Source organism: Vulpes vulpes, chromosome 3 (assembly GCF_048418805.1).
Source record: "Vulpes vulpes isolate BD-2025 chromosome 3, VulVul3, whole genome shotgun sequence".
Lineage (NCBI taxonomy): Eukaryota > Metazoa > Chordata > Mammalia > Carnivora > Canidae > Vulpes > Vulpes vulpes.
Genome location: NC_132782.1, coordinates 112,059,219 through 112,085,256, shown reverse-complemented (window position 1 = coordinate 112,085,256; position 26,038 = coordinate 112,059,219). Strand labels below are relative to the sequence as shown.

The 26,038-nt window shown below is 49.1% G+C and overlaps 1 long non-coding RNA gene across 1 annotated transcript in view; it reads right to left on the bottom strand.

Annotated features, from left to right (window-relative positions):
• LOC140598099 (uncharacterized) overlaps positions 1 to 25,309 on the bottom strand; it is a 37,972-nt gene extending 12,663 nt beyond the window's left edge. The window contains exons 1-2 of the long non-coding RNA XR_012000228.1: positions 24,935 to 25,309; positions 1,873 to 1,978 (exon numbers count right to left, since the gene is read on the bottom strand). This is a non-coding gene — a long non-coding RNA (uncharacterized lncRNA). The remainder of the gene's footprint in view (positions 1 to 1,872; positions 1,979 to 24,934) is intronic.
• Between the last annotated feature and the right edge of the window lie 729 nt (positions 25,310 to 26,038).

Sequence of the window (26,038 nt, the reverse complement as noted above, 5' to 3'; positions counted from 1 at the left end):
GAGGCTTGAGAATGAAGGTCTCTGCTAAGGACAGAAGAAAAGAAAAGTAGAAAGAACCTAAGTTCCTGATGATCATTGATACTAGCCTCAGAACATCTCCCCTGGACTTTTTGCTACATAGGAAAAAAAATAGTTTTTTTTATTGGCCTCAACCTATAAAGTAGGGCTTTACATTGTTTATATCCATGTGCATTCCAAATAGATATACTGTCTTAATTTTTTAAATATTTTTTATTTATTTCAGAGAGAGAGAGAGAGCACTCAAGCAGGGCCTGGGGCAGGGAGAGGTGAAGGGGGAGAGATTGGGGAGACTCCTCACTGAGTATGGAGCCTGATGCGGGGCTGGGTCCTACGACCCTGAATTCATGACCTGAACCAAAATCAAGAGTCTGACACTTAACCAATGGAGCCACCCAGGTGCTCCTAAGCTGTCTTAATTTACATTAAGTTTGGTCCCTACAGAGCACAACTATGGGAGAGGGCCTTGGCATATGGCTTTTACTGTGTTGAACGAGACAGCTGAAGCAAATAAAGTTTGAAATTAAAGTTTGAGGATTGGATGAAAAGTGTTAATCACAAAAACTCTGAGAAAGTTGAGAATCCTCATACATTCACAAGTGATACAAATTGCAGTGTTCTTGTTAAAGAACAGTCAGTTAAAAAGTTCCTCTGGCAAATACCTTTTTTTCAAAGATTTTATTTATTTATTTATTCATAAGAGACACAGAGAGAGAGAAGCAGAGACACAGGCAGAGGGAGAAGCAGGCTCCATGCAGGGAGTCCAATGCAGGACTTGATCCCGGGACTCCAGGATCATGCTCTGGGCCGAAGGCAGGCACTAAACTGCTGAGCATTATTTGGTGTCCCTGGTAAATACTTTTCTTAATAGTAAATAAATATAACATAAGAAGTGCAAGACTAGCCCCATAAAAATTGTAAAACATTATACACCAGGAAGTAGACTAGTGGTTCCCAGGCTGGGGCTTGAGGCGGGTGGGGAGTTAATGCTAAGGGGTGGGCACGTCTTCTGGGAAGATGGTGGTGATGGCCATACAACCTTGTGAATATAACAACCGTCACTGAACTGTACACTTTAAAAAAAAAAGTGAGTTTTGTGGAATGTGAATGATATCTTGTAACAAAGAGTAAAAGAAGAGGAAAAACACAGGGGCCCCTGGGTGGCTCAGGGGTTGAATGTCTGCCGTTGGCTCAGATCGTGATCCCAGGGGTCCTAGGATTGAGTCCCGCATTGGGCTCCCCGCAGGAGGCCTGCTTCTCCCTCTGCCTATGTCTCTGCCTCTCTCTCTGTGTCTCTCCTGAATAAATAAATAAAATCCTAAAAAAAAAAAAAAGAGGAAAAACATAAAATAAACAAGAGTAAAGGAGACTGACTACTCAGAGCCCCTTCAGACTTTCATCTGAGTTCAATCAATTGACCTTTAGCCAAAAGACACATCCATAGAAATTTCCATCAGGGATAAACTGAAATTTTTGCTCATATTGCCTCCTCTCTGGCAACGTTCCAAGCATCTTCCATCTTCCCCCAGTGGTTATGGTGACATAGCTCATAAAGCAATGAAAACAAAAAGAAGAAGAAAAACCCCGCCATTTGCGCCCACCTAGCTTGCAATAACCAACACGGAAAAACAGCCCAGGTCCTTTCACCGATTTGCAGTGTTGGTCCTCTCCAACTCAGTATCCATGATTTCCAGGATGGCAAATATTAACATTGTGGTCTCACCAGAGTATCGTGGTCTGTTACTTCTACTTATAATTGAAGGAAGTACAAAATATCCATTAGGAACTGATTTTTAAAAAGACGTCATTTTTCCCATCCAAAAACCCCCCTGAAGATGAATACATAGAGGGCACCTGGGTGGCTCAGTCAGTTAAGTGTCCAATTCTGGATCTCAGTTCAGGTCTTGATCTCAGTGTCCTGAGTTGAACCCTGTGTTGGGCACTGTGCTGGGTATGGAACCTATTAAAAAAAAAAAAAAAAAAAACATGGATGGATACAGACCCTCTGCACAGTTCCTGGCATACAGTAAGTGCTCAATAAACGTCAGCTACTATGGCTATTGGCAGATGCCAGTAGGCATGTTGAGGGTTCAGAAGCCTCCCGCTACTGTTCCTGGTTGACCTCTCTAGCTTCCCCCAAGGTCCCGGTCCCAGCTGAGCCCCCATCCAGCCTCCACGGTTGGGACACGGTGAGGCAGGGTCCTGAGAACTGGCTCAAGCCGAGTGATCAGTGGCTCGTCGGCCTCAGCGTGTCCCCTCCTGCCCTTCCCTCTGCTCTCTGTTCTCAGACACATCATTTCTTGGGGCTCCATCACCCCTATGCTGCCCATCCCGGCGCCACGTGGGTGTGCCAATGCGTCACCTTCCATCCATGCAAACGATCCTGTTGCCTCCCGAACTGTTTCTCCGGGAAGGAAGAGGGATGGGCGCCCGCGGAGACAGTGTGGTCTCCGTGGCGCTAAAGCGGCCCACCCCCGCGACTGGTCTGACCTGCACCCCAACACCCCTGCCAAGGACGAACCAGCCTTGGGCTCCCGCAGCCTCAGCACCCGCCCTGGAGACACCCGCACCCTCCACCCCCACCCAGCGATCCTCCGACACAGAGGCTGGGCTTGGGGGACCCAGGGCGCCGGACACACCCAAGATGTCCTCTCCGCTCCCCAGACCCCAAACACCCTGAAAAACAGAGGGGTGAAACCTGTAAATAATCAGAACTTGTTTCCAGGACTTCAGAGTTCTCCCACCACACCCCACCGATTGTGTGTGTGTGGGTGTGTGCGCGCATGCGCATGTGAGTGTGCCCGCGCGCGTGCGTGTACGTGTGAGTGCGCACATGTGTGTGCGCGCGTGGGTGTGTACGTGTGCTGTGAGTGTGCGCGTGCGTGCGAGTGCGCACGCCTGTGTGCGCGCGTATGAGTGTGTGCGTGTGGGTGTGTGTATGGACACGGAAGACACCGATCGATGGAGGCAGAGATTTTTTAAAGAAGATTTTTATTTATTTATTCATGAGAGACTCAGGCAGAGGGAGAAGCAGGCTCCATGCAGGGAGCCCGCGGTGGGACTCGATCCCGGGTCTCCAGGATCACGCTCTGAACCGAAGGCAGGTGCCAAACCGCCGAGCCCCCGGGGGATCCCCCGGAGATTCTTTTAAACTTAGCTAAACGGAGGGTGGTGGAGGGGGACCGGGTGAGGCTGGCGCCGGGCCTGAGCACCCCGACCCACTGTGATGCGTTCTTGCAGCTCATTTTCGCCAGTCGCCAGGCACCGAGAGCCCCCGCCTTCCTGGACCCCCTGCGCACCTGCACCCCCCTTCCTCCGGGAGACCCTCTTCCCCCGCGGCCCGGCTCCCACTCTGCCTCCCCGGAGCCCTGAAGGCCCAGGGGTTGCCCGATTCCCCGGAGTCCTCCCTGCAGGAGCAAAGCCTTGCCGCTCACGGAGTCGGGGTGGGGGTGGGGGTGGCTTTTCACCTTCGCCCTCAGAATGCAGCTCGGGAAGAGTGAGTGTGGGATCTAATCTGTGAATCCTCGGGCCTGGCTCAGGAGCTCGGCTGGAGCCAGCGCCTAGGGTGAGGGCTGCATAACTGAGCAAATAGGGTGATGTCTTTCTACATCTTCCGAGGCTGATCCACAGTGTCACGTTGGAGTTATCACTGATTATGACACAGTTTTAAAAAGTAGGACACTGTCTGGATCACATGCACATACTTTTTATCGTGGTAAGGTACACATTAGCATAAAATTAACCATCTTAACCGTTCTTAAGTATGAATTCTATGGCATGAATCATATTCACAAGCATATTGTGCAACCGTCACCACCATCCACCTGCAGGACTCTGCCCCCATTAAACACCAACTCCCCATGTCCCGTCGCCCAGCCCCTGGCAGCCACCATCCTACATTCTGCCTCCAAGAATCTGACTGTTCTAGGGACCTCGTGTAAGTGAAATCACTCAATATCTGTCTTTCTGTGTCTGACTTATTTCACTTAGCAGAATGTCTTCAAGGTTCATCCACATGGTAGCACGTATCAGAATCACACAATTTTTAAATTTTCTTAAAGTTCGTTTGTTTTTTTAGTAATCTCTACACCCAGCATGGGGCTCAAACTCATGATTCCGAATCACATAATTTTTAGTACACATTCACTGGGCCATCAAAAAAATGTCGATGACCTCCTGTTGCAAGCAGGGCCAGAACTCAGTGTTCTAACTTTAAAAAAAAAAAAAAAAAAAAAGTTAAATGGCAGAGTCTCTGCTCAGACAGTTAATTTCATTTTTAAAGGGTTCAATGTGGGGCACCCAGGTGGCTCAGTGGTTGAGCATCTGCCTTCGGCTCAGGTCATGATCCTGAGGTCCTGGGATCGAGTCCCACATCAGGTGCCCCGCAGGTAGCCTGCTTCTCCCTCTGCCTATGTCTCTGCCTCTCTCTGTGTGTCTCTCATGAATAAATAAATAAAAGCTTTTTTAAAACAATGGAATTCACTGTGGGAAGAATTTCAGGCCACACTAGGGTAACAAGCAAACAAATAATAAATTGTCTGGTGTCCACGCCTAAGGTCATGCTCTGGAAGAGCATGAAGTGGCCACTTAGTCTATGGCTCTCTCTGGAAATTCTAAAAGGTGCCAAGCCTTCCCATGCAGTGGGACTGCTCCCCTCGGCACCTACCACCACTGGTGTGCCTGCTGGGAGGCCGCCAAGAAGGCTTTGGATGGACTCAAGATCCGAGTTCCACAAAGTAGCAGGAAGTAGAGTCAGGGAGGCAACATTCATTGAGCGTCTACTCAAAGCCAAGTAGCACACTAGGTGCTTCCACACATAGTAGTTCATTGAATAATTTCAACAACCAAGTACAAGGGATGCCATCACCTCATGTTTCCAGATGCAGAAACTGAGGCTCAGATGAGCTAATATACAACCCAAAGTCACAGAGCTAATTGGTGTTAGAACTGGCAAACTCAGGCTTTTCTTTCACCGGTGACGCCTCTCATCCTATGACAGAGAGTGATGCATTCCTCATCTCCAGCCCCCACACTGCTCCTCCACTGAAGACCCCCACAGACATCTCGGGAAATACCTCAGCGGTGGGACCAACCAAGAGCACAAGGACAGGTGTTATCCTCCACCCCATTGGAACCATAAAGGGGGTTGGAGGTCCCTCCAAAAAGGTCTATCTGGAAAGGACAAGACTTCTATGAGCCCTTAAATGAGAAAGGAGCAAATTCCTACAGCACAAACAGCTTAAGCACGGGTGGGGCTTCTCACTGAAACAAAGAACGCTCAGGCAGCCTTTCTAATTAATGATGGTTGAGTCATCGAAGAAAGAAAAGTTGGCTCCAAGCTGATTCTGAGAGAAGGGTGCCCTCTGTGAAGTGCCTGAGTAGGCGTCTCCTGCAGCCATATCCCCCACTCTCTCTTCCAACACTGATGCCACACCTTCTGGCACTTTCTTGTGGGTAGAAGCTGCAAAAAGTAGGAAGCCTCACCCAACGGGTTTGGGAGAGCTCGCTCTGGCCAACCAAATGACTGATGGGGATGTTAGGGTGGGGGAGACATTTCCACATGGTGAAATGGATCGTGGCTGGTCTTATACACCAGTCTCAGGATAATTTGAGAAGCAGTGACAAGTTCCAGCCAAAAACACCTCTCCACATCGATGTCACTGCTCCTAAGAGTTCACCTTTAAAAAAGTCTGTCTCAGAAAGCTATCGGCCTCATAAAAATCACAAATTCACTGTTATTCCAAACAAAATCCCTACATTGTTTTTCCATGGGACTTGACATAATTCATTCCATATTCATATGGAAGTGCACTGGCTAAAGAATATCTAAGAAAATTTGAAGAAGAACCAAGTGGGGAGATTTTACACTCCTGATTTTGGAAATTAATGCAACACAATAATGATTAAAACAGCATGGTTCTAATAGCAGAAGGGCAGACAGACCACAGACCAATGAACAGAACAGAGAACTCAAAAACCCACTCAAACATAGAAACTTGATAAATATCAGAAGTAGCTATACATAATGGGAGAAATGTGCACTGTTCAATAAATGCTGTTGGAGTTAAACAAAAAAGTCTTTCTTTGAGTTCCTTTCCCCGGGAGAAGTCTTCTTGGAAGGAGACCATTAATCAATTCCTGCTAAAGTGTTAGGCACAGAATCAAATGGATTTTGAGTGTTACATGATCCTGGTCAGTGCAGGAATCTCTGACAGTGTCTGCTTGTATATCCCAGGGATATGAAAATCATAATCAGGCAAGGAAGGCTGTCCCACGGCTGTACAGCTCCTGTAAAGTTCTTTATATTAAGCTAAAATATTTTTCCATAGCTTCTCCCTCCACATATGACACTGGGGATAAATGTCCTCCCTCAAGGCTGTCTAGCAAGGCATCTCCTGAGGACTCCAGTTCTCTCAGTCATGCTTGTGATAGGACATTCAATGCACATCCCCCCTCCAGGATGCCTCTGATGGACCCATTCCAAATTATCAGTAAGACCTCTGCCTGCGTATGCTATTTGTGTGTGTGTGCGCACGCGCACACACACACACACACACACACACACACCCTAGTAAGAGAGGGAAAGGCAAAGGCTCCAAACTGAGGTAACACAACAGACCCAAAGGGAGTCTCATATGTGTCAGTTGGGTGTTCCTGGATGCAAGAAGTAGTAGTTCCTACAAGTTAGTTTATGCAAGTGGGCAGGCAATATGTTAAGATATTTGTAAAAATAAATAAATATCAACAGCAACAGAGGAGCCTTAGCCATAGAGCCAGCCCCCAAGGGACCCCTGGAAAAAATAAATACCTGGGGATCCCTGGGTGGTGCAGCGGTTTAGCACCTGCCTTTGGCCCAGGGCGCGATCCTGGAGACCCGGGATCGAATCCCACATCGGGCTCCCAGTGCATGGAGCCTGCTCTCCCTCTGCCTATGTCTCTGCCTCTCTCTCTCTCTCTCTCTCTCTCTCTCTGTGTGTGTGTGTGTGTGTGTGTGTGTGTGTGACTATCATAAATAAGTAAAAATTTAAAAAAAAAATTTAAAAAAAAAAACCCTGAACTTTGTGAGAAGATCAGGAATCCCACAAAGTTAGGCCTCCCAGGCAGTAAAACTGGAAGGCTACTGGATATTCAAGGCAGCTATGGAAAGCAGGCCATCTGGTAGACCCCCAGGCAGCAGGCATTCATAGCCCCTGCTCCAATGCTCTGCCATTAAAGTCATTCATTCAGTTCCCCTCTCACATGCTGCCTCTTCCCAACCATCTCTTCTTTTCTCCCCCTTTTCCCAGTGTGTGGTTGATTTTGCCACATTTCCCAGTTCACTAAGGCATGGTTCTCCAAGCTGGGCCCTTGTGGAGGCCACTGGCCACTGCCACTCAGGGAACGGCCTACGGAGGCTCACCAGGAGCTGGAGGCACTGCAATTTGTCTCGGGAGGAGATAGTGAGCAGGACCAGCCTATGCCTGACCTTCATAGTACAGCCAGTGTTCTAAAGAGAGGCCTAAAAAGGTGTTCATCTCAGTTCATGGAGGGAATAAGAGAACACAGACTTGTTGGCTGTCATGTCCCCAGAGAATCAGCTTAATTCTGAAATCTAGATGGAGGGGACTCAGTAAGAATCACTGTATGACCAGCTGCTTCTGGTTAGTGATCATCTGGGGCTCTGAATAGGGCCTCAACCCCAAATCAGCCCCATTGTCTGTCCACCTACCACCCTTTCATCCCTCTTTGGCTTCCAGTTTCCTCTATTAACATAAAAATGCCGTTTAGGAATAAATTTAACCAAAGACACACAAGACTTCTATGCTAAAGTCTACCAAACATTATCAAGGGAAATAAAAGAAGACCTAATTAAATGAAAAGATGTACCATGTTCATGGATTATAGGACTCAGTATTGTTAAGATGTCAGTTCCCTCTGGATTGATCTATAGATTCCAAGTAATCCCAATCAAAATTCCAGAAGGCTTTCTTTTTAAAAATTGCAAGCAGTCAATTAAATAGAAATTTAAGTAGTCAATTTAAGTAGAAATGAAAAGGCCTAGAACAGTCAAAATAATCTTAATAAAGAACAAAGTTGAAGGGCTTACAGTAGCTGATTCAGGATTTACTATAAATGATAATAATCAAGACAGTTTGGCATTTGCACTAGGGTACACAAATAGATCAATGGAACAGCAAACCAAAAATAGACCTACATATATGATCAATTGATTTTCAACAAAGGAACCAATATAATGCAATGTGGAAAGACAAATATTTTCAACGTTTTTGGATAGATGTAGAAATAACTGCCTATTGAAAAGGGAAAAAAAAGTGAACCATAACTCCATACATCATGCCAAAAACATAAGCTGAAATGGATCCTAGACCTAAATGAAATATGGCATCTTAAAAAAAAAAAGGAAAAATATCTCCATGACCTTGAAGTAGGCAAAACACAAAAAGAACTAACCATAAAAAAAAAATTTACAACTAGGGGCATCTGGATGGCTCCATCATTTAAGTATCTGCCTTCAGCTTGGGTCATAATCTCAAGATCCTGGGATCCAGCCCCAAGTCGGACTCTCTGCTCAGTAGGAAATCTGCTTCTCCCTTTCCCTCTGCCCCTCCCAGCCCACTCATGTTCTCTCTCTCTCTCAAATAATCTTTTTTTTTTTTTTTATGATAGTCACACACACACAGAGAGAGAGAGAGAAAGAGAGAGAGAGAGGCAGAGACACAGGCAGAGGGAGAAGCAGGTTCCATGCACCGGGAACCCGACGTGGGATTCAATCCCGGGTCTCCAGGATCACGCCCTGGGCCAAAGGCAGGCGCCAAACCGCTGCGCCACCCAGGGATCCCTCAACTAATCTTTTAAAAAGAAAAATTACAGCTGAAATTCATAAAAATTTAAGATTCTCACACCAACCCGAATGGCTAAATTAAACAGACTGACAACACCAAATGTTAGTGAGGATATAGAACAGCCAAAAATCTCATATATTGTTGATGGGAGTGTAAAATGGTAAAACCACTCTGGAAAAGATGTCTATCAGTTTCTTATAAAACTAAAAATAAAAGCATAGACAGAGCAATTCCATTTCTAGGTATTTAAGAGAAAGGTAAACATATGTCCATGGGAAGACTTTTACGAGAATACCCATACTGGTTTTATCCATCATAGCTATAATTTGGAAACAGCCCAGGTGTCCATCTGTAAGAAACTGTGGTAAAGTCATTCTACTCAGGGGGGAAAAAAGGACACAAACTACTGTCATAACAGCATGAGCAAATCTCAAAAACATTATGCCTGGCAAAAGAAGGCTTAAGCAAATGAGCACCTAATATATGATTCAAATTATAGGAAGTTCCTGAACAGACACAATTCATCTATGCTGGAAAAAGACGCCACTGTGGCTGCCTCTGGGGGAGGGTGGGACTGGCTGGCAAGAGGCATAAAAGTTTTTCTGGGGTGATGGGAATGTTCCATATCTTTTTTTTAAATGACAGCTTTATTGAAATATATTGAAATACATTTCATATGCCATAAAGTTCACCTTTGTAATCAGTACAGTACAGTGGGTTTTAGTATATTCATAGAATTATACAACTATTGCCACTGTCTAGTTCCAGAAGAAACCAGATACCCACCAGCTCTGCCCCAAACCCCAGCCCAGCCCTAGAGAGGCCACTTCACAGCATTCTGTCAACGACCCGTCTGCTTTCTGCCTCTATAAATTGGCCGATTCTGGATGTTGCATATAAATGGATTTGTATACTCCGAAGCCTTTTGTGTCTGGCTTCTTTCACTCGGCATCATGTTTTCAAAGTTCATCCAGGGACCCCTGGGTGGCTCAGTTGGTTAAGTGTCCAACTCTTGATTTTGGCTCAGGTCATGACCTCAGGGTCGTGAGCCGGAGCCCCACATCAAGCCCCTCTCAGGTTCCAGACTCAGTGGGGAGTCTGCTTCTCTCCCTCTGCCCCCACCCCCCATGTGCACTCGGGCTCTCTCTCTCTACATAAATCTTTAAAAAAAGAGTTCATCTGTGTTGTAGCAGGGGTCCATGCTCCTTTCCTACTGCTGACTAATATGCTGTTGTATGGATAGACCACACTCTGTTTATCCATTCATTTATCTTTTTAGTTGATGGACATTTGGGAAGGTGCTTAACTGGAAAAGGCACAAGGGAATGAGCTCTCTGGGGTAATTAACATAGCAGTTACATGAGTGTATGGACCGGTCAAAACTTACTGAACTCTGTACTTAATTGTGCACTTTATTTTAGTGAATAAACTATAATTAAGGGGCACCTGGATGGTACAGTCAGTTAAGCATCTGACTCTTGGTTTTGGCTCAGCTCATGATCTCAGGGTTGTGAGATCGAGCCTCGTGTGGGGTTCCATGCTCAGCAGACAGCTTGGGACTATCTCTCCTTCTGCCTCTGTCCCTGCCCCCTGAACCCACTTGCTCTCTCTCATAAATAAATAAATAAATAAATTTTTTTAATTTTAATTTTTAAAAAGAGCCCCCAGAAAGAAAAGAATAAAAAGACAATACAGAAAGAAAGGAAGGAAGAAGGATGGAGGGAGGGAGGAGATGCAGGAGGAAGGGAGGGAGGGATGGGAAATCACCCAAAGCCCACAGCACCAGTTTCCCTGGGGGCTGTAACAATTGCTCTCAGCAGGGATCGGGCTATGCCAGGATCACCCATGACCCTGTGGTAATCAGAGCGTACACCTAGTACCCACCTCGTACACCTCACAGGGCACATTCTGTCCTACAGAGAAAACCTGCCTTGTGTAGCAAGCCTGCTGGAGGAGGCACTCAGCCAAGCTGCAGCGCATCTGCTTTGGGCTGGCCCATCCCCACACAGGCCCCTGAGTCTGAACCCACTCTTTTTTGAAGCCATCTGAGTCTGCTGCTTATGAAGCAACTCTGTAATACCAATTTGTCTTTATAGGGAGATGTTTCTGCTGCAAGAGGGAGATGGAGCTGCTTAGCCGGGCAGTTCTAGCTCTTGATGTCAATCAACAAGTTGATGTCAGGTTTGCCATTTAAATAAATATATATATGAAAGGGAGCCCGTGTCAAGAGGGAGGAAGGAAGAGACAGGGAAGGAGGCCTGAAGACTTGGCCATCACTTGCATCAGGACACCCTGGACAATGAACACTGTCTTCTTGTCAAAAGACATTTAGTATCCTGCAGGTTAAAAATGGTCACACAGTGACATTTTCATTTGGCTCAACCTTCTGATTTTCTGGTGGTTCCAAGACTGTGCAGGGCTGGAGACCTCTGTTCTAATTGTGTTTGGGGATGGGGAAGAAGCAGGGTAGAAAAAAATAACTCATAATATGGGACAGTAGATGCCAAGTGCTGTACCAGTGCAAGCCACAGACCATGCACAGCTTAAAAGCTAAATGGCAGAGAAGCTGCTTCACACCATTCTGACAACACGTGCCATGTGCCAGGGCTCCGAGTGCCAGGATTAATCAGGTGTGGCCCCATGCCCCAAGATGCTCCCCCATGCTCCGGGGGTGCAGACTAACTTACAAAGAATTGAAAGCATTGTGGTAGTCATTAAGTGGAGGGGTGTCTGAGTTCTGCCGACCCAGGGCTTCTGCCTGAGAGTGGGGGGAGCAGAGTGAAAGAGGTGGGACAGGCAAGGTCAAACTGGGAAAGGGAGAAGATTCCAGGGAGAAGAAAGAAAGGTTCTTAGAGTATCGGCCTGGAAGTGGAAAGATGCACAGACCAGAGAAGTGCTCGTGGTCAAGCTCAGCAGCAGGAATCAAGGCCAAGGTGCATCCAGCTGGAGGGAGACGGGGCTTAGGGAAGACTTCCTGGAAGAGCCAGCACAAGCTCCTGAATGATGGGAAGAGAGACATGCAAATAGGAACACACAGCAGAAGCTGGGCCTCTGGGCGTCCTGCACAGGATAAGCTGAACAATGCCCCCCCAAAAGCTGTCTACATCCTAATCCCCAGAACCTGTGGATATGTCACCTTACACGGGGAAAAGGGACTCTGCTGGCGTGATTAGGTTAAGGATCTTGAGAAGGAGAGATTATCCTGCATGACTCAGTGGGCCCAATAAAACCACAAGGGTCCGCATAATAGGGACACAGGAGGTTGGAGTGCATAGTAGATGAGACCGTGTGAGTCAGAGGTTGAGGTGATATGACAAAGGGGCTGCAAGCCAAGGAACCCAGGCCCACTCCAGACTCTGAAAGGCAGGGAAATGGAAGCCTCCAGAAGGAACACAGACCTACAGACACCTTGGTTTTCGTCCACTGGGACTCATTTCAGACTTCTTACCCAAGAACTGCAGGTTCGTATATTTGTGTTGTTTAGAGCCACTGAGTGTGGGAATTTGTTTTAGCAGCAACAGGAAACTCACAGGCTGCAGAATCAGTGGAAATGTAACTACACACAGCCCCTCATATATTGGCTCCCCCAGCCCCCGGTGGATACATTTCCCTCCGGAGACTTCATGCCATCAGAGTCAGGATGCATAAGCACGGTTAACAAATGTGGTTCTATTGGCTGCTGCTGCTTCCTTCATGCACTCACTTAGCAAGTGACAGGAACACAGCAAGGTCTGGGGTCCATACCGACACCCCTGCCCTCAGCAAGCTCAGAATCCAGCAGGGGGTACAGACGTGTCAACAGCTGGGCACCATACAAGGTGGTAATGCTTCGATGGACGCAGGCAGAGGGGAACACGACAGCACAGAGGGGAGCCAACTGGGCTGGCTTCCCGATGATGGAATGGCCTAGCACAGCTGGTCTCAGCAGAGATATGACGGGGGCAGAAGGCAGGCAGATGAGACTGCATTTAGCAGAACGGAGGCAGCAGGAGATATGGCTCCTCTGGAGGAAACAGGCGAAGTGAGGGTGGCCAGAACACAGGCCAGAGGCCAGGATAGGAGGCTCCTGCTTACAGGGTGGAAACAACTGCTTCGTGGCCACTTTCTCGGTCCTGTGTCGGCCAGAAAAAAAAGGCCAGGAGCTGCAGGAAGAATCATGGCCGAGATGGGTGAGGGTTTTAGGGACAGCCTCCCTGGTGCAAACACAACCTGGACCTCCAAGCTCCAAGAGACAGCACCCAAAAGCAACATTCCAGGTGGAGAAGACGACAGGGCTAAGCACCCTGACCCTGTTCCTCCCGCACAACACCCTGTCCTGGGAGTCACTGCACTGCAATGCCATGGCCACTGCACGCAGACCCTGGGTGCACTGCCTCCCTGCTGCCCCTTGGCCAAGAGGCAACACAATCTTCCCACTGCTTACCCTCATGAGCAAAATAAGGTGGAGGAAATTCTCGCCTGGGGAATAGCCCAGCTTCTCGACCAGGTTTGACCTGAGCCACTCCCAGATGATTGGCATCACCAATAACGATGAAGGGGCCAACTAGGTTGTCATAGCTGCACACAAAGGAACAGGCGCTGCACATGGGGAGTGACCAGAGGATGCGTGGTCACAAGGGTGAGGAGATCTGGAGATGGAAGGAAGGCAAAGAAGAACAGAAGGGAGGAAGAGAGGGATGGGGGGGCAGAGGTGGAGAGAAGCAGGAACTGGCATCTCCCCTCATACAAGGGATGCAGTTCAGACTTTCCAAGACAGAGAGGACCTACTAGCACCTTGACCTCAGGGAACAAATCTGGGCCACAGCAGCACTGCAGGCCACAAGGAGAGAGCCAGGCATCTAACCCACCGAGGCCACAGACCTCACGCATCATGCAAATCTGAGCAGGAGAGCGTGAGGAACTATATTAAATACCAAGGGGAAGATTGTGCAAATAATTTTTTTTCATTGTCACTACTTACGTGGGAAGACTCTGAAGTCTGAGAAGCGACATTTTATTCTAAGCAATCAGAGATAAATAAAAAGGAGCACTCCTGTACTTAGTAAATCTGTGTTGGTGTGGGCCCACCCTGGGCAGAACATGGCAGAGGGGGTGGTCAAAGCTACGCAGCTCCTTAGCACAGCTTCCATTCCAGATGGCACAGGCATGCAGGCTGAGGGGGCTGCAGCAGAGGAAGGAGAAAGCAAACCAGGAGGGAGCCCGCTCCGCAGAAAGCCATGGGAGCAGCATGGGGAAGGATGAACATTTGTAGCTCAGGTATACAGAGGCGCCCTGAGGTCCACTCTGCTGGCTCCTCCTTTGCAATGAAGGCTCCAGAACCAGAGGCTGTTGGGCGGGCCAGAGAAGCCATGGGGAGCTGGAGTGGAGCGGGCAGGAGAGCTAGGGGCCAGGAGCTCTATTACTAATTGGCCATGCAGCCCGGGCTGGCCACTTCCTCTCTTGGATCTGGTATCTCATTTTGAAAAGGATGGTGGGTGGAGGGGTGACACTCTTTTTGGTAATGTCCAGGACCTCCAGAAGCATCATCGTTGGACCAGAGGGACTTGACAACCCTCTACCCCCAATTCTACCCAAATATGCTTCTGGCACCTCAAGCCTTCAGATATTTGCCATGTTTCCTCCAGCTGTTTTAGCTTAGCCCCTTATCTTTCTTACCAGGCCAGTAAGCAGACCTCCAGATTTACCCAGGAGAGACGTGCTAAGCTGGAGTCACTCAGAGTGAAGCCTCGGGAAAGCTCTCCGTACACACATGCCATTCTGTGACTGAAGCCCAAAGGCCCCAAGCCTGAGAAAGCACAAGATCTTGGGGAGGCTTCCCGGCTGGCTCGGGGCTGGCCTCATGCCACAGTGACATGTCCGGGGCTGTCTACCACTGCAGTTTCCCTCTTCCCCAACTCATGACACCCTTGACTCTTATGCCCCCCAAACCCTGCTTCACTCAGACTGATATGAGAAACAAGCCTGATAAAGGGTGTGCCTCCAGGCACCACAGACAATGGGGTGTGTGTGTGACAGGTGTGGGGAGTGGGCAGGGGCACTTTTAGGGCACAGCTCAGGCAACTTCTCACCCTGTTCCTGATGGGCTCCACCAACTATGACATTGTCCCTCCCGTGAGCCTCTGCAAATCCGGGATGAGGGCATGAGACCCGGAGACCCCCAGGCTGGCTGATTCTGTGCTAACTTTCCATTTCTGCCAAATACAGAGGTTTGCTTGTCCCTGCAGATGACAAAAGATGTCTCCTGGGTTAGAAGAACCTAAGACAGAATCAGACTTGAAGGAATAAAATTTGATTTGGGAAACCAGAGAGAGGCAGGGTGACTGAAATTCTGGGTAGGAATGTGGATCAGTGCAAGGGGGTGGCACTCACTCCTGCTCAGCAGAGCTAATGAAACAGTAATATTCGCTGTTGCCACTGTTACTATTCTACTTAGACTTTCAAAAGGCAGCATTTTAAAGCAGCTTTGTTGAGAGATACTTCACATAGCATAAAATTTACCCATTTAAACCACAATTCAATGGTTTTTAGTATGCGTACAGAGTTGTGAAACCATCACAACTAAGTTTAGAACATCTCATTATCCCTGAAAAGAAAGCCCATTCCCATTACCCTCGGCCCACGCTGCTCCTCCCCACCTCCCACCCTGGGCAACATTAATCTACATGGCACTCTGGCCCTTTACATACTTTTCCTACAATGAGGGTATGCAATGCATCTGCTGGCAGGGGTATCTTAATCAAGATGTCACGACCCATAAACAAATGACCAACAAGCACAAGATGCTCAACACACTGATCATTAGAGAAATGCAAATAAAAACACCAATGAGATATCACCTCGCACCCATTCAGGATGACCGTTATCCAAAAAACAGAAACTGGTAGGTGTTGGCAAGGATGTGGAGAAACCGGAATCCTCACACACTAGTGGTGGGGATGTAACCTGGTGCAGCCACCCTGAAATACAGAATGGTGGGTCTCCACACCCCGAAAAATTAAAAATAGAATTACCATATAATTCAGAAATTTAACTTCTGGTTTTGGAGAGAGATTTACACACCCAAGTTCATATCGTTATTGCAGATGCAGAATTATGCTCCACAGCCACAAGAGGGAAGCAGTTAAAGGACCCAAAGGACTGATGAGTGGAAAAGCAAAGTGTGGTCTCTACACAAAACAGATGCTATTCTGCCTTAAAAAGGAAAATCCTAGCTCATGCCACATCACAAAGAAAACCTGAAGACATTGGCAGAGTTCTGGAGATGGATGGTGCTGATGGTTGCACAGCAATGTAGATGCACTTAATGCCATTGAACTGTACACTCGAAAATGGTGAAGATGGTAATTAAGGTTACTAATCAGTTAACTTTGTGCTAATCAAATGAGATTATCCAGGTGGGCCTGACCTAATCACATAAGTCCTTTTTTTAATTTATTTTATTTTTTTTACATAAGTCCTTTAAAAGCAGAGTTTCCCAGGGAGCCTGGGTGGCTCAGTCAGTTAAGTGTCCAACTCTTGATTTTGGCTCAGGTCATGATCTCAGGGTCATAAGATTGAGTCACGTGTTAGGCTCAGTGGGGAGTCTGCATGAGATTCTCTCTCCCTCTCCCTCCCCCTGTTCACTCACTGTCTCTCTCTCTCGCTCTCAAATAGTCTTTTTTAAAAAGGGGGGGTTACTCCTGCTGATAACAGTAGAGGAAGTCAGAGACTCCAAGCATGGGAGAACATGAGGCCCCATCACTAAACTGAAGATGAAAAGACTGAGTGGCCTCCGTGAGCCGAGAGCAACCTCCAGCTGGCGGCTAGCACGTCCTGCCCGGACACATGACCAGCAGACGCAGGAGATAATGAAGGGGTACTGTGTTGAGCTGCTAAGCTGGCTCATTTGCTAGGCAGCCATGGAAGACTGATTTGATCTCCTAATTGGAGCCAGAAAGGAAAAGAAGATGTCTTGGGGAGCAGATCTGAGTCTCAGTGATTGACTCTGTCTTCCTCACATATTTCTACCTCCTCCAGAAAGCTTACCCGCCCCTGAGAGCCTTTGAGAATCCTCGCCTCTGCCTTCCTCTGCCAATAATTACCTACCACGCCCTTGGCCCTGCGCACACAGGCCTGCCAGCCTCTACTGCTCCTATATAGTCATCTTTTCTTCTCAAATCTGGTATAAGTGCGTCCAGCACAGAAGCCACAACTTGACCTTTTCCATATTCCCCAAAGTACTCAGTACAGGGCCAAGCACACAATAAATACTCACAAATATTTGTTGACTAAACCATCTCCTTTCAGATCCAGACCAGCAGGGCCAATGAAGGGATCCAAACCAATGTCGCTTTACCACCCCCTGGGATCAATAAAGCACCGGGATGGCGATACCCCATTTCTGAAGCCTGACCTTTCATTAACACTAGCCAGTCATATTTCCAAGCACGCATCATGCTACCATCTTACCAAAGCTTTCTTTTTTCCTTTAATGTTTCTCTACAACTGGAATTTGCAAACAAAAGAAGTGAGAATACGATGACTTGAGCTCCCACAAAACACCCTATCTGTTCACAACAGCCTTCCCCTGAATGCCTGCCATGTCTGGGAACCAATCTGAGACCCCAGAGACAGAGAACTAAATCACAGTAACCCCAACTCTTGAGCTATGGTCCAAGTGCCCCTGAGCACAGAGGTCACGGCAGAGTCTCTGACACTTTAGAAACCAGATTGCATTTCTTCAGGTAGGACCACAATCAGGTCCTCTATAGGTGGGCAGTGGGTGGGGTTCCTTCTGCATTCAACCCTGCCCCCATGACCCATGCCACCTTCTGTGCCCCACCCTGGACTCCAATAACGTGCATATGATGTCACTGTCTAGATGTGGAACGGTCTTGGCAAATTTCATCCAGAGCCCTCAAGCACAGATTAAAAAGTAAATCCACAGCATTTGGACAGACCTTTACAGTTTACAAGGCACTGTCATATTCACAATCTCAGCTGATTCTCCCCCAAGCCCTAGGAGGTGGGAGGAGTATATTATGATGTTCTTTTTACACATGAGGATACCAAGGCATAGAGAATTGAAGTGACTTACTCAGAGTTACCTGGTTTGGATGACAAAAAACCACATCCTTCCACATTGGATATAATCTTTGGGCCTAAAGGGGAACTTGGTGAAGACAGGCTAGGCTCCTCCCAGCTGGCCTCAGCAGCGGGTAACTTGAAAGTTTCTTTACAAAAAGAATGAAGGAGTGGTAGGGAATCAGGAATAAGACGAAAACACAACGATGAAAAAAAAAAAAAAAAAGAAAACACAACGATGCCTCATATTCTAGTAACATGTTACCCTTTTCAAAGAACTCACATATTTCTTATCTCATTTGGTTCACAGAACAATCCCAGAAGGTCAATAAAGCAAGTGTATTGTCACCAAAAATGGAATCAGAACTAGTCCCTCATCCTGATTCCAAGTCTGAGGGAGGGCATTCTTGCCACTCACACCTTCTTTTCGTCCCTTTGGTCCTAAAAGGTCAAGACCAAGAGACCACTGGATACTCCTCTTGTGTGACCACTCAAGTCCAGCTTACAGTGATCTTTCATTTCACCGTGTGTCCCCTATCAGAAACTGTCCCCAGAATACCAGAAAGGGAGACAGAACATGAGAGACTCCTAACTCTGGGGAACGAACTAGGGGTGGAGGAAGGGGGGGTGGGCAGAGGGTGGGGGTGACTGGGTGACGGGCACTGAGGGGGGCACTTGATGGGATGAGCACTGGGTGTTATTCTATATGTTGGCAAATTGAACACCAATAAAAAATAAATTTACAAAAGAAAGAAAAGAAAGAAAGAAAGAAAGAAAGAAAGAAAGAAAGAAAGAAAGAAAGAAAGAAAGAAAGAAACTATCCCCAGAAAACAGGTACCTCCTTCTTCTAGTTTTAGGATTGTTTTTACAGACTGATTTTATATAACCCATATACCAGGGAGAATTGAATCCACTAAACTATTGCTCACCCACTTAATGGACATTTTCTGAGCAGGGTACCACTGTAGGCTGCTCACTGGGAGTTTGAGAAATACATCAGGCATATTCTTTGTTTATAAGAAGCTCAAGGGATCTCTGGCTGGCGCAGCGGTTTGGCGCCTGCCTTTGGCCCAGGGCGCAATGCTGGAGACCCGGGATCGAATCCCACGTCGGGCTCCCGGTGCATGGAGCCTGCTTCTCCCTCTGCCTGTGTCCCTCTCTCTCTCTCTCTCTCTCTCTCTGACTATCATAAATAAATAAAAATTAAAAAAAAAAGAAGCTCAAGATCTAGTGGAACTGGCAAAAATACAAATGCATACATGACAAGGTACACAACGTTCACAGATACATGACAAGATGGAATCAATGTCACAACAGAGTTATAATAAAGGGCTGTGGAAGATCAGCACCATGCTGGCTGGTGGAAGGGAAGAGTCTTCATGAAAAATAAAGGTGTTTAAGTTGCACCTTGAAGGATGAATGGAGAATCCTGATGAGCAGAAAGATGCAGACTGCCAAAACAGCGTGAACATTTGGGAAATAGGGGCACAGCTCCTTGTGAGGGCAGCATGGAGTCCACCTTGTGCCCCAAATTTATACTGGGGCTGGCGGGGATGCAGCATAGACCGCCCGCTAGATCTAGGCTAAATCCTGCCCCTGGACCACCTGCCTCCTCCTTGCCCTCTTGACTACTCCTCTTTTCTGCTTTCTAGTTGGTTCTCACATGCATCTAGCTTTCCCAACTAGATTAAAATGCTGGTTTTCTGAGGACACAGCAGGGGGTGTCTATATATCCCATCCCAGCCAGTACAAGGTGGGCACACTGTGGGCCCAACAACCTGTTTGTTGACTGGTTGCTGAAGTCTACTGGCCCAAGAATCATGACATGACAGTTGTACAAACAAGTAGAGCAAGCAGAGGCAGTGCTTGTAACCCTAGCCTGCGATTACAGGGAGGGGATTAGGACAAGACACATACTTCTGGTTTTTGGATTATATTTTATAGAACTGATCTAAACTTAAATCAAGGGGCTCATACTTGCTGGGTCACTCTGTGGGACTGCCCTGTAGTTCACCTTCCGTTCTGAGACCAACATCCCAAGGTCCCTTTAACCCATTTTTCTAGTTCCTGCTTGTCCACATCTCCCCATGAGACATAGTGTCTCATGCCTCCTTTTGGAAAGAGTTATGGAAAGGATGGCACAGTTGACATTTCCAATCTGGGGGCTGGAGGACGATGACAGAGGAGAGAGCCAAGTCAGGGCCAGGGTGGGAGTGGGGAGGACCCCAGGGCATGGTACAGCTTCCTACCAGCTGGTCTCCAAGGAGCTGAGGTCTCGTCTAAAGTGCTGGGTGGACAGAACTGTCAAACAGGGAAATTAGATGGGGTCAACACCCAAACAGGTCACAGCACCCCTAGAACAGAGCACGGGCAATCAAGGTAATCAACCAGGAGAATGGAGGGGGGGAGATGGTTGATAAGAACCAAAGACCCAGGTGGGTTCAGAGGCACCAACCCACTTTTCTAACCCCACAGGTGAGGTCCTCAAATGTCCTTTCCTGTGACAGTCTAACCCTGCTCTACCCAGCATCCCTCCACACCTTTGACCTTGTAATTCATCCTCCATGTTGCTGCCACTGTGATCTCTCCACAACATGATCAGTTCAATGTCTCCCCTCCACCTTCAGAAGGTCCCACATCCAAGTGACCCATTAAGGCCCTTTGCTGCTGGACCCAGACAGGCCTTTGATTCTAATCTCCTGTCGACGTCACCCTGATGTCATCCCCACCCCGCCCCTGCCCCCGAACAATATACTGCACAACACTCTACAAAGATGCAGGATCTACTCCGGGAGGATCCCCATTTCAAGGCCCAGCGCAAATATCTCCTGTGCTCGCCCATCCCCCGGGGAAAGATGAGTTAGTTTCTCTTCCATTCTCCCCAGACAGCTCTGTACAGCCTTTGTCACCCTGCCTTGCACTGATTTAGAGACTGAGACCACCAGGGGTAGGGGTAGGTTTTGCCTTCTCATGGTCCCGCTTGTCCCTATTCACTCGGCAGCAGTAGGTGGCCAAAAACAGGTTGACTTAAAGAACAAACCTCTTTCCTTTAGAACCGCATGTTTTTGAGCTCTGGGCTGGGCCCAGGTACTATGGAGGTTGTGTGATGCCCAGATCGTAGCACCGCTTTCCAGGTTGCTGCTTCTACCTGTCTTCTGTGACCCTGCAACTGGATGGCTCCGCACTCATCTGGACTTAGAGACGCTGGGACCATGACAGGCATTTGCACCAGCAGGAACCCAGGCTGGTAACTGCCAAGAGAGCCTTGGGTGCCTCTCCTAGGGAAGACAGGGAAGAGATCTGATTCCCAAGGGCTCTGAACCGAGCTGTAGGTGGCGACAGAGCAGGTGAGTCATGCCGGGCCACACCCATTCTCTGCTGAAAGGCCCTAGCATCTGTCTGTCTTAGGTCATATGGGAAATGGGTTCTCTGAGCTGACTTGGGTCCCAGGGGAGTAACTGCTGCTGTTCTGGCCAAGACTCTCCCACCCTTGGTGGTGAAAGCAGGAGTGATGGCCTTTATTTGTGGCACCAAACATATAGGGACTCAGGAAGCTCAGGGAATGGCCTGAGAAAGGCGGCAGCCCATGATACAGGTCAAGGGACACAGCTTACCACTTTTGGGGCCCCATCTGGACAGACAGACGTGTAGGGCCTTCTACCTATGCAGCCTGTTCTCCACTGCCTGCCCTCATTGGTGTCTCTTCAGGTGAAGTTGCAGTAGAGTCCCTGCCCTCAATGAAGTAAGTTACATATCTGAATTACTGTAAATACAGGATATAATGTGCTAAATCCTTTAGGGGAAGCCCACAAGGTGAGTCTGGGAATCTGGAGGTGAACAAGCTTGGAGGGACATCATCGGAGAGGTGGCATCTCCAACTTCTAACAGAGGGCCTTACAGCATGGTAAGCCACCAGCGAGTGAATGCATCAGGGGAGCTCTCTGTGGTGAAAAAAGTTTGTAAAATGAAGATTTATCCCTCAGCTTTACATGCTGACTTTGCTTAAATAAAACAAGATTCAACTGCAAGATAAATGTCCGGGTTGAGTCTGGAGGATGGGTGGCGGAGGACACCTTGTGTTTTTCTTGAGGAGCTATGAATGTGGGCCAGTGAAAAGGGACCAAGGAGTTAGGCTTTAGAGAACGGGTTGCATGTTGCTATTCAGAAACAGGTCAATCGGCCTACCACATGGAAGAGGTGTCACCAGCAAATGATTGAGGGAGGACACGCAGACTGTGGATGGAATCAAATGTTAGGTAGATCCATGGCAGACTGTGGATGGAATCAAATGTTAGGTAGATCCATGTCGAAAGCCACCAGGGTGGGCTGAAATAGCATATTCGACACACCCAAGCCCCAGGGGCACAGGCCATGGCACCAGGAAAAAGCTCCGAATAGCAAAGGTCAGTATGAATATAAATACTGCAGTAAAAAAAAAAAAAATACTGCAGTAGCAGGGCTTCTTATCCTGGGTGAGAAGTGTGCCAGGATGGCCTTGGAATTAGGCCAGAGGTCAAATGCTAGCTCTACCCTAAACAGCTGAGTGATCTTGAACAAGTTACCCAACCAAAGTCTTGGTTTTCCATCTGCAAGGCCCATCCCTAACATTACCTACCGAGGGTGTCACTAATAAGTGAAATGAGATGATGGAGAGCACCCAGGGGGCACAGTGGCAGGCACACAGCAAGTGATCAATCTATGTTAGCTTCCTCGTCCATGCTAGAGGAGATCGAACAATGAGCGAGGGACAAAAGACCGTGTGGGGCTCTCTAGGAAGAAAGATGCCAATTAAAGGGGACTGTAAAAAGAGATAGCGCAGGAAGAGAGACCACAGAGAAAGGAAATGAAACCTTTATGCCAAGCTTTCTGCTCCACGGCAGGCCATTTCAGAGATGCTGGTAAAATTCCCCACCACACCGGAAGCTGGTTTATCCCTGAAGAACGCTGTGTGCCAGGAGCAGCACCAGCACTGCAATTAGCAGAACTGGGCTTATGGGTGGAGCAATGGGTAGGAGCTGAGCAAGGAAGAGGCAGCACCCTGGACCCCTGCCCAGATTGTGGGGGCACCAGAAATCAGGACTGGATCAAGATGGCTTCAGAGAGAGAAAACTGCTTAATTCCAAAAGCTTCCACTAGGAAAGCCCAGAAGTCAAAGGGTTTTTTTCAGATCCAGATACCTGCTGTTTTAACCTGAATACCTGGCTCATTACAAGCCAGCAACAGAGACGCCAACAGGCACGAGTCTCACCTCAGCAGAGAGCCTCCAGCCCCATGGAGAACAGGCACACGAAGGATCTTCAGGGAGATGCACCATCTAATCCTATATGTGTTTGCTCCTCATTCATTCATTCATCCATCCATCCATCCACCACACAAACATCCACAGAGGAACTACTACACACAAGATAAGATCCCAGAGAGACACGTGGCAGCTTAGCTATTCACATCTCCATTCCTCGGTTGTTTTGCTAGTCAGTCTCCTTATCTATCAGATGGAGAAAATGGGGTTTAGAAAAAATGCAATGGGATAATGGACATAACACAGAGTAACCTTACTAACCACCCACTACCCAACCTTACCAACAGAGTAAGTGCTCAAGACCTGTAAACTCTGCATAAGCCAGTAGAAGTAAGGTTGCAGGTTATGCTGGATTATCTTTCATTTGCTCCTCCAGGTACTTTCTGCATCCTTTTCTACCTATTCTGTGGCCCTAGAATTTACCTGTATGGGCTCAAGACTCCCTTGCCCTCTGACTTCCTATTGGGTTTGGTCCATGAGAAACCTTGACAAATGAGAGTTTTATTTCTCCAACCTCCCTCCTGAGCCCCTTGACCTGAAGTCCCAGCTCTAGCAAGATGACCCTCTATAGAGGCTCTCTGCCTCCAGGTGTAAGACCCCACTGTTACTAGCTCCAGAACATTTCACTATCCAGAGTTGTTTCCCCACACCCTGCCTCAAATTACCCATTTGAAATGTGCCATCTGTTTTGTGCTGACCCTTAACATACATAGAGTAGGGGAACGAGAATGGGCCTGGGAATCAGGAGACCTGCGTCCTATCTCTGCCACCAGCTGATTCTGTGACCCTGAAAGCTCTTTCCTTTATGAAGTATCAGCTTCTTCATCTGCAAAAAGAACAGATGGGACCACATGGCTCTCTGGTACTACAATTCCCTGCCACTACTTGGTGTTCTGTGTAGTTAAACCCAGAAAAGGGATGCATATAAGGAAAAAGAAAGACTTCCCAGTGCAGAGGGCAGGTTAGCCAGGTAAGCCCCACCCCAGGAGGCACCTAACTCCTTTCTAAGGACTTCCCTTTTCCTCCCAGATTCCCTGGGGACCAGATGCCCAAATGATCTCCACCCCAAAGAAACAGCCAAGAAAACCTAGGAAATTACAAAGCAACCAACTGACCAGCCCTTCTTTAGCCACAGAGGCCCCTTCCCAGGGTATGCCCAAGGGGGACCAAGCAGAGAAGCAGGTACACATGGCCACTGCATTCTCCACAGGGCTGCGAAGGGAAATGATGGCCTTTCACAAAGGGTATCTAGGGTGGAGGGAGCCACCCAAACCAGCATCCTGTCAGGAAATCCTGAATTGAGGGGCCCCTGGGTGGCTCTGTGGTTGAGCATCTGCCTTCGGCCCAGGGCGTGACCCCGAGGTCCTGGAATCGAGCCCTGCACCGGGCTCCCTACAGGGAGCCTGCTTCTCCCTCTGCCTGTGTCTCTGCCTCTCTCTGTGTGTCTCTCGTGAATGGATAAATAAAATCCTAAAAAAAAAAAGAAAAAATAAAAAAGAAAAGAACTTGACATCCGTGTCTCTGGACACGTTTCAAACAGAGGCTAAGGACCATGTGATGGGATATTACAGAAACTCTGGAGTCCGCTTGAGCTCCTCCAAGTGGCTCCGGGAAGCCCAGGGGCCGAGAGCCACCCCACTGAGAGCCACCCCGCCCCCGCCCCAAGCACCACCAAGTCCCAGGCCCCGAGCGCCTTCCCCTCTCCCCTCACCCAGAGGCAGCCGGGGCGCCCCGGGAGGGCTGGGTTTCCAATCCTCCAGGACAGGAGGCCGGGGCAGCTTGGTACCAAGTTCTCGGAGCTCCTGGCGGGGTGAGGAAGGTGAGGCGATCTCTAAAAATCTCAGTCCCTGGACTGGCCGCAGGTGCAAGCCGCAGCCTAATTACGGCCGGCACCGAGGTCCCTGAGGCCCTCGCGTCCCCCAGGCGCCTCCGGAAACCAGCGGCCTCTCCTCACAATTCCCAGCCAGTTCAAAGCCCTTCCCCGCCCCAAACCCAAACTTCCCGGACGCTCCGAGAGGGGCGGAGGCCCGGGGCGGGCGCGGGCGCGACCCCCGCGCTGAGGCACCGCCCGCCCGCCCGCGTCCCCAGGAAGTGCCGCCGTGCGCCGGCGCGAGCCTCGGCGCGTGACTCGGGAGCGCGCGGCCCCGGAGGGGGCGGGGCCGGGCCCGCAGCCGGGAGGGGAGCGCATGCGCGGGGCGGGCCCTCGCGGGCGGGGCTCGGCGGGGACAGTCCTCCGAGGCGGGGTCCGTGCGGGCACCGGGACCAGCCCGTCTCTGGGGGAGCGGGTGGTGCGGAGGAGCCGGCTCGCGGGGCGACGCCGATCTCGGCCAGCGGCCCGGTTCCCCCACCCCCTCGTTCCCGGTCCAGAGCGCCCTGCAACGGGGGTTCGGTTTCCCCTCGAAGGAGACCGCGTGCAGCGGGGAAGGCAGACCCGGCTGCGGTGAGGCTCCGGGCCCGGGAGATGCGCCCGCTCCGGAGCCCGTCCCGCCGGATGATGTGCACGCGGGCCGGGCAGCCAGGAGCAGCGGAGCCCCGGGCCCGACTGCAGGCGCGGGCTTCCTGCACCGCCTCCTTAGGGGCTCCGGCACTGCTCCCCAGCTCCTAGCGGTGGGCAGCATCTGGCGAGGCCGGAGACGCGATGCCCCCAGCAACAGCCCGTGGACCAAACGGCGGGGTGGGGGGGGGGGGGCAAAATAGGCTCCTTGGTGCCTGGCTCTTGTTTCTCCGTGAGCCCAGGACTGCTGGGGCCCTCCCCCGCTTCTTCATGGCCCCTCTCTGTCCAGAAACTTAGAAACTTGGAGAGGCCCCAAGCCCG